The sequence below is a fragment of the Brienomyrus brachyistius genome, chromosome 14, assembly GCF_023856365.1.
Source record: "Brienomyrus brachyistius isolate T26 chromosome 14, BBRACH_0.4, whole genome shotgun sequence".
Taxonomy (NCBI): Eukaryota; Metazoa; Chordata; class Actinopteri; order Osteoglossiformes; family Mormyridae; genus Brienomyrus; species Brienomyrus brachyistius.
The window spans coordinates 21,495,717-21,504,366 of record NC_064546.1 but is presented as its reverse complement, the minus strand read 5'-3'; the positions used below and the strand labels follow the sequence as shown (position 1 = coordinate 21,504,366).

Here is an 8,650-nt window from a genome sequence, read left to right as displayed (position 1 = left end):
GTCACCTTTCTCATTTGCACATCCTGGAATGGCTACTGCCCCCCCGGTGACGAACACCCAGCCCCCCCATAGGTTCTAAACCCTCACAGAAGGGCAGTGATACAGGGTGCCCCCCTGTGGCGAGGTGGGCACATGCCTCGGTGCATAGCGGGTCAATTCGGAGATGATGCCGTGTTTTACTCTGCGGTTTACACACACAATGCCTGGTGGGGAGGGGGGGTTGGCACTGGGTCTGCTGGCCTCATCACCCCCCACCCACCACAAAGAAAAACGAACACTTTACCATCTCATATCAATCTTTCGGGCAAAAACCAGAATACAGGTTGTGGAAGCTGACAGACTGAGATGACATTTACCCAGTTAAGAGAGCATTCTCCCCCCCCCCCCCCCCCCCCAACACATACACACACTCACACACGCAAAGGCCACTAAGGGGTGGCTGGGGGAACACAGGACATGTGTTTGTTTGGGACTGGTACCATAAGCTGTACTGGTGTCGCCCCGCCCCTCCTTTGATGTGATGACATCAATGGTTAGAAGATTGCCGCCCTCAGTGTTGTGTCACTCCCACTGAACCAGCCGGGGGGGCTCTGGGTTGGGAAAACAGCCTCATCAACCTCCCACCGATAGAATGAAACCACTCTCACTCAGGTCCTGCTCGTAGCAGGAAGCGGCAGGTCTCATGTGTTGCCAAGGTGACTCCAGTTCAGACCAAATGCACAAACCCTGACGAGAGACGTGTCGGCATAAAGTGCTTTGGCTACTCCGGAAGCTACCGGGGTTCCAGTAAAGGGTGCATGTTTCACACCAGTCAGTGTGCTTCCCCTGGCATCCCACCGAGGAGATTTACGGGATCATAGCACCGGAGATAGGGTATCGTTAAAAATGGCAGAAAACCAACCTACTCTGTCACCACCCCAAGATAGATACACATGCTAATCGGGGAGGGGGGGGCCCTCTAATTGGCACCCGAGAGGCAGCAGCGTCCAGCAAGGCATCCGGAGCAGGCAGGAAGTTCCGGTGGAATGCCGTGGAACAGGAAAGGGCAGGGCGGCAGGACACAGCAGGTGCTGATACCGCCCACAGGGCCAGCTGGCGAGACACGTCTGGGCAGGGAGCACGGTGGACTCCGGCCTGGAGAGGGCCTCGCCCTGCTGAGCTAACACACCTCCCGCTCCCCCGCTAGAGAGCATGCTGGGATGGCAGACCTGACTGGGCCTGCATGTGGTGCTGCTGAAGATACCACATGCTCAGGCAAGGAAACCCCCACTAACACACAGTCAGCAAAAAAGCAGGCTAGCTGGGATAAGCGATGTTTAACTGCCATGTGTGTATGCGCGTCTGAGTGTGTCTGTATGTGAGAGTGCGTCTATGCATTTGCGTGTTTTTGCGTGTGTGACTGAGTCTGTGTCTATGTGTTTCTGTGTGTGTTTGCGTGTGCATGCGTACGTGATGAAGGAGGCCAGGTCGAGCGACTGGACGGCAATAAACAGGCTGTCAGGTTAACTGCTGACGTGGCCACAGCACAAACACTCTCCTGGTTAACAATTAATGACCATACTTCAGCTCATGTGAACAAGCAAGGCCATAAAGTTAATGTCTGTGTTTTTAACATAGAATCACTAGTGAAGATGGATGAAAGGCACCCGCAGCCTCTCAAACGGGACAGCCGCCCCGCAGCCTCTCAAACGGGACAGCCGCCCCGCAGCCTCTCAAACGGGACAGCCGCCCCGCAGCCTCTCAAACGGGACAGCCGCCCCGCAGCTGGAGACACACCGCACACGGGACATGGAGCTGCAGTCACAAGGTACCCCGTTACGACAGACTTACAGCATGCACCGGCAGCCAGTCACGTGCCCTGGCCCCATACAGCATGCACCGGCAGCCAGTCACGTGCCCTGGCCCCACCCCACTGTCCTCCCCACATGGAAAATGTCAACAGCTTCAACTGGAGCTTTTTTTCCTAGAGGCGACAAAGCTCCCCACCCCCCCTGGCCAAATATGAATTATTCAGTCGGATCCACTAGGGGCCTTTGTAGAGGGCTTTGTATTTTAATGCCTGAATATTGTGACAGCCCATGCCCTCTCTCTCTCCCCCGCTCTCTCCCGCTCTCTCTCGCTCTCTTCTCGCTCTCTCTCGCTCTCACACACACACACCACACACACACACACACAACACACACCAGCTTTCCAGAAATGTCTAGTTCATACTTGTCACATTCATATTTGTTTTAAACCGCTGTCTAATTCGCTGAAACTCAGATTTTTCCCTAGTTCTTGATGGCCGATCACACCTGGTGTGCCCAGCAGACCGGCAGCGCCGTTGTCCTGTAATCTGCCTCTGGGCCTGCAAAGACAGGCCCCTCTCCCAGAAAGATGCCTCAGTGCTCCAGGCAAACGCAGGAGGGTCCTGAAAACCATCACCCTACGCTGCAGGCTGTATAACTCCTAACAGCCCTGCTCTCGCCTGGCGGCTCCCGAGCCCAAAGCAGCGGCAGGCTGGCCAGGTAACTGACAGACCATGGTGGGCGATTCTCGTAGCCAGGAAGGACTGACAGGAGCGAGGGGGGCTTTGCCAAATGAGCCGACCTTGCTCGTTATTTGGCCGATATTATACTGGCAGTGGGACAGCACTGTTAGACCAGGGGGTGGGGGGTGGCTTTCAAGCATCTGATCCAATCATGGAGCCATGTGGCGCTGGTGGCGAGTGTCTGGTATCTATATCTCAGACAGCTTTGCACATCAGCCCCCCCCCCCACAGCTGGCCGCTGTTACAGCACCTCACTGCTAAATACCCATCATGCCCGGGTAGAAGAGCTCTCTGGCTTTGTAATGGAATGCATTATCAGACCCCATCGATCTCAGCGCAGTCCTGAACCACGGGTTGGGGCTGAGAGAGAGAGACACACACACACACAGTGGTGAGAGGTCTCCCTTTGCGTGCCATTTCTGAGAGACTGACCAGTTAATTGAGCATTTATTGAGACCCTACAGACCCCAAGGCACCCAGCCACATTTGTAAACATTTTATCATTCCCCCCCCCCCCAAAATAATCACACCCTCCTGATGCTACACCGTCTGTATTTCAGAGGAGATGTACATGCCGTTGACTCCAGCATAAAAAGGCCTTCCAGCGAATCCTGGCACCTGACTGACATCACATGATCACAACTCCCTCCTCGCCTCGGAGGCGAGCAAGGAAATCACTGCCAGGAAAGAGCAGATGATTCCTCTGCGAGAGAAATAAACTCAACACCCTACATTAAACACGGGGGGGGGGGGGGGGGGGGGGGGGGGTGTGTGTGTCTGCTGGACATCGCACTCTACAGCGGAAAAAATGAAACAGCGATCAACAAGCTGCATTTCTGTGGGCTTTATCCATGGGACGGACTGACAGACGCAGGAGGAGGGGATGGACGCTTCTGAAATGAGTAGAGCCCCTCCCAGTGAGGTCCTCCTGTACCAAACTGGAGCTGATCTCCGGATAGATGAGTCGGGGCCCCAAACAGGAAGCCCCCCCAGTAAGTCTGAAGTGTATTTATCTCTGCTCCAACCCCTCCCTCTTCCATCTAGCTCATGCCACCGGGGCCTTCATTGCACAACAGCACATAGGCTGACATGCAGGAAGTGCTCACATGTCAGGCCTGAAAGCAGAAGTATTCATCAGAGTCTGACAAAGGAGAAGCTCCTTCGAGGGAGACGTGGCTTGGCTGAGGGAGCCGTGCCAGACGCCCTGTGTGCACATGTGAGTGTGTGTGCGTCTGTGTGTGTGAGCGCTCGCCCTTACCTTCAACGGCTGACGTGTCTCGGTCCTCAGTGGTGCTCTGCCCGTTCTGTGAAGAGGAGAAGAAAGCGGAGGTAAAGGGCGAGTCACGGCTGAATGCACACGACTGGGGCATGGTGTGGGGGGACGGACAGTCAAAGGGCTGGTGCCCACCCCACACAGCTTCCTGGGCAACAGAAGGAGAGTCAGACTGAGGTGCTCACAGAGATGAAAGCAAGCCGGGGGGCAGGAGAGCCAACACAGTCCCCATGAGGAAACGGGGGGATGAGAAAAACCTGCCAGGGGTCAGCAGAGAGAGGAACCGACCCCCCCCCCCCCCCCCACTAGCACCCTGACAGGAAGAAGCCTGCGGCCCATAGCAGGAGGAGGAGCCAGAGTCAGCCCACTCTCCTATTGGTCAGGAGCACTATAGCCCCCAGCAGCCCATGTTTATAGTATGTCAACGAGTCTGGCCAGGAGTCATAGCAGCTGCAACTGCTCAGAACCCACACACACAAACACCACACACTGCACAGGTCCCCCTAGTGAACACTGATGCAATGGCTAACTGGGAGCACAGGGGAGATCTCCTGTCCAGTGACAAGGGACTGGACATGGATAAGTGAGTGACACTTACCCCTTGACCGGAGAGTTACACATCGTACAATGCGAGACGCTGGATTGGGGAGACCAATCGAATCCTAACCCTGGAAACTTTCCCAGAAGCAGATAACCTGTGTCAACCACAGATACACAGTTTTTAAATCTGGAAACACTTTAAACTTAAACAGCAAGTTTTCCGTCTGGTTGGGCTTTGACCAGAGGATACGTACAGCGGAAACATGGCTGTCGTGTTTGGGGGGGGGGTGGGGGGGTTTAAAGTGTAATTAACTGGGCCTGGGAATTAGACATCGGGCGAACAGACAATTGAAAGCGTTCACATAAAATAGCAGAGCATGTCAGATGGGAGCCAGAGAGCAAATCCTCAGGCCAGAACCCGCAGAAACACCAGAAATGTGGAGCAAAGTGCATCCGGAGACAGGCACGTAATGGGGACAGGCTAGTATCTACTGGGCCGCCTCAGAGAAATCTTGCGGCAACACCTGACCAGGGAGCTGTGTGACCACATGTGTTACATAACCAAGGACCACCTCACCCCTCCTCCTCAAGCTGGTGAAACACTGGACTGCATGGACCGCCAGGTCACAACCCCATCTCATCCCACCCCACCCCAGAGCAACTGTGGACACAGCGGCATCCTCAAAGATGGGGTGGGGGGGTGATGGGGGATCGCACCCCCTCCACTGACCAAGACCTGCCAGAGTAGCACCACATCACGCCCCCACTGGCAAACCCACAACAAGTCACGGGGGGAAACGGGAGGACAGCAGCCGATCTCTGACCCCCCCAGCCGACAGGCGTTTAGTGGGGAAGAGCACACAGTCAGCCTGGCCAGGATGATGGTCCAGGGTGACGTCGGGAAACCTGCGGCTGCGATGGTAACATTTGGGCGAAATGCAGGCATGCCAATGAAAGGGTGCGAGCGGGGAGAGCACGTTCAGGACTCCGTGGACCGGGACCGCGGAAAACAAACAGCACTCCGGAAAACATGACACCGGAGCCAAGGCGGCCAAACGGAGAAAATCCATCATTTAATGGCCGAGACGAGTAAAACAGGCATGCGGGGTGACGTGTCAGTAAAACATTAAGGACGGTGCAAAGGCGAGAACAGGCAGCAGAGTCTCAAGCATATTAATGCACGGCAGATTTCAGCTTTATTAGCAATGTATGAAGCTGCAGGCGTGACTTATCATCACTGTCACGGCGAGACGGGCACCGTATCAAAGCCTCGAGCTCTGTCAGTGTATGTGACAAAGGCAGTGCGAGTGTCAGTTGTCGCGTCCGTTCATGTACTTCCACGTGCTCCCGTACCCCAGGCTGAACCCCGAAACCCCCGGAGCTACCGGGACCACGCCGTCTCACCTCCGTCTCCAGCTGCACCAGCTCCATTTTGGGCCAGGGGGTCTGCGAGCTGCGCCAGCGGCATCCTGCGGGTCCGCGGTCCGCTCCGTCAGCAAGTCGAATCGAGCCCCCTACCTGCCGGCGGAGATGAATCACAGCCCCCACGAGCCGCCGGCACGCGGAATGTCAGCAGCGCACCTCGCGCACAACAAGGCTGAGGCGCCCGGCAGCCGATCCCGGATCCGGAGTCTCCGACCTTTCCCCTAGGCAGGTAGGGGCAAGTCTGAGGCAAGGAGGGCGCCGTGTAACAATGGCAGCCTCGACGCTTTTCTGCGCTCTTAACCTCTGTCCGTGTCGCAGGATAATAACCGATGGAAAAACCGCCGCGACGCGCGTATAATTCCGGTCACGTCTCACAGCTCGAGCTCTCGAGCCCCGCGCGGAGCGCAGCCTCGCACCATCAGTCCGATCGTCCGAGCCGCGAGCCCGTGCCCCCCTCCTCCTGAATGTAACGTCGGGCCAGTCCAACCGCCACACCATTGGCGGTTTCGGCACGCCTGGCCCGCCACTCCCCCTCCCCGCGCCCATAAGGAGCCGTGAGCGCCCCTGCAGGGCACTCTTCTGGGCGGCGTGAGCAAACAGGCGCTGCAACAGATCAACGCCGCTATTTCGTACTGCGGAAACCTATGGCACGTTTCACCATAATGAAAGCAACTGAATTAAAATGTTAATAAATATTAACATATATATTCAATGAATACGCGTGTCATAGTAGGGGCCAGACTCCCGTACTAAATAAGGAAACCCCTCGGCTTATACAATATCAGACGCACATATTTAAATATATTTCCACGTTTAATAACGACGTGAATGGTTCCGCAAGTATCCACTAATCAATCGATTAATCCATCCATCTGTACATTTCCAATTATGAACGATTCAGACTGAGTAATATTCTGGGCCACAAGGCTGGACCATCCTGAATCTCTCTCTCTCTCTCTCTCTCTCTCTCTCTCTCACACACACACACACACACACACACACACACACACACACTGCTGAACTTTATGGCTTTCAGGTGATATATTCCCCTGTATTAAAAATCTTGCCCATGCACTATCTATACTACAGACAGAGAATTAAAAACAGATTTAAATGACATTTCTTAGGACCCGGAAAGCAATTTTCAGTTATGAGAACATTAGCTAATAAAACCAATAAAATAAATCTAATGAATAACAAAGCAGGTGCAGGATGAAAGTGCCCCCTCTGGTGGGGTTAAGCACCAAAATCCATCACCAGGCATGTCTGAACGACACCATTCTTTGCCCACATGAGGTGCTGGACATATCCCATAATACCTCAGCCATGGAGGCTCACAGCTCAGGTGCTGCTTCTGGGCCGGCGTCCTGTGCCGACGCTGCAGGAACACGTGTAGCGGTGACACCACACCAAGCGTTGTGTGCGCAGAGTGAGTCCACGGTGCTTGTGCAGCAGCAGAATCCCATATGGGAGTCCCCCAAAGTGCTGGCGTCCCTCCCCCGTGTACCGGACACCTGCCGAACTGCACCGCAGGCCCACAGTTCCTCCCAGGAGAGCTCTTAGCGAAACACACCGTCTCACGTGTATCAGCTGTTATTCCAGTTTGCCGATCTAAGTAGTTAAGGGTGTGGAGGAAGCCTGAGAGGTGCACATTACTGCCACAGCCGGCATAGTGAGCATGTGCTTGGGGGGTAAGCTCATGCCACTGGCCTGTGCCCCTCCAGGACTGTCCAGGAACATTTACACAACCAAACAGCAACCCCTTAATCTCTATGGTGGGGGCAGCATCCTCAGCAGAAAGTGACCTCATCCTGCAGGCCATATGTCACAGGTTGTGTGTGTGTGTGTGTGTGTGTGTTTTAGGGGGCTGCGCACTGGCCGGTTCAGAGACAGGGATGCTGTCTGTGTGTGTCTGTGACTGTTAGAGAGTGACAGACTGCCAGTGTTTTGCCATAACAGCAGGGACTGACAGCATTAAAATGAAAAATCTAACCACATGACAAGTCAATTCAGCAATTTCAGTGTGTTTAATGCTGTTGGGAAGCCGGCTTCCATGCATGAGAACCCCCCAACCCTGCCTTCCTGGAAACACGAGCACGAAGCATATGTTTGGGACACTCGGAGTACGTGTGCGCGGAGCAGCAAACGCCAAAACCATCGCGTGCTTTACATGCTGGCTGCCTCTTGGCTGACGCTGTTCGTGGCTGCTGCCGCGCGGGGGCCCAGTGTCGCATCAGATATCAATCTGCTTTAGCAGCTTTTATCTGCCACTGATCGTCCTGCAGCAGCCTTAGCGTGTTCATGAAGCGGGCTGCTCCCTGCTTAGGGTCACGCTGCCACTTACTCTTATTAATATTCATATTTACATGATGTATAACAAGCAGGAGATCAAAAGGAGTCACTGCTGACTCAACGGGACGGACAGCGGCAAGGCTGCCAGAGGAAGGGGGAAGCTGTGACCATTACCATGTGTGCATGGAAACCATCGTTCCTGCACACCTCATCTTAGTCAGCGAAGACAATTAATCATGGGCCCAGTTATGTGTGCGGTAATTAGACTGCTCACCATCATAGGCCAACGTGAAAATCGGACCACAGCAAAGTGTGAATCATCTTCAGCGCTGAATTTTTAATGAGCATGTCAGCGCCTCTTGCGGATCAGTGGTGAGCACTGCACAGTCCTCAGGGAGCAAGTGCAAATGGCTCAGACTGGGCCTTGAGGAGCACACTGCAATGCAGGCCCGGTACCAGGGCCCAGAACTGAAAAATCACAGGCTTAAGCGGGCCTCTTTGTCTGACATGTGTGGGGACTATGGGTTCAGATGCATCTGGAGTGAGGACACGTTTGAACATGCAGCAGGAATGGCAAGAATTAGGGCGGA

General features: G+C 54.6%; 2 long non-coding RNA genes across 2 annotated transcripts; one reads left to right on the top strand and one right to left on the bottom strand.

Annotated features, from left to right (window-relative positions):
• Nucleotides 1–1,639: 1,639 nt before the first annotated feature.
• On the top strand, nucleotides 1,640–3,210 carry LOC125708003 (uncharacterized). The gene is made up of 3 exons (XR_007382403.1): nucleotides 1,640–1,807; nucleotides 2,263–2,507; nucleotides 3,091–3,210. It is a non-coding gene; the product is annotated as an uncharacterized LOC125708003 (long non-coding RNA).
• A 585-nt stretch (nucleotides 3,211–3,795) lies between these two features.
• On the bottom strand, nucleotides 3,796–6,207 carry LOC125708001 (uncharacterized). Its single transcript, XR_007382402.1, has 2 exons — nucleotides 5,748–6,207; nucleotides 3,796–3,834 (listed from the first exon to the last, which is right to left on the bottom strand). It is a non-coding gene; the product is annotated as an uncharacterized LOC125708001 (long non-coding RNA).
• Between the last annotated feature and the right edge of the window lie 2,443 nt (nucleotides 6,208–8,650).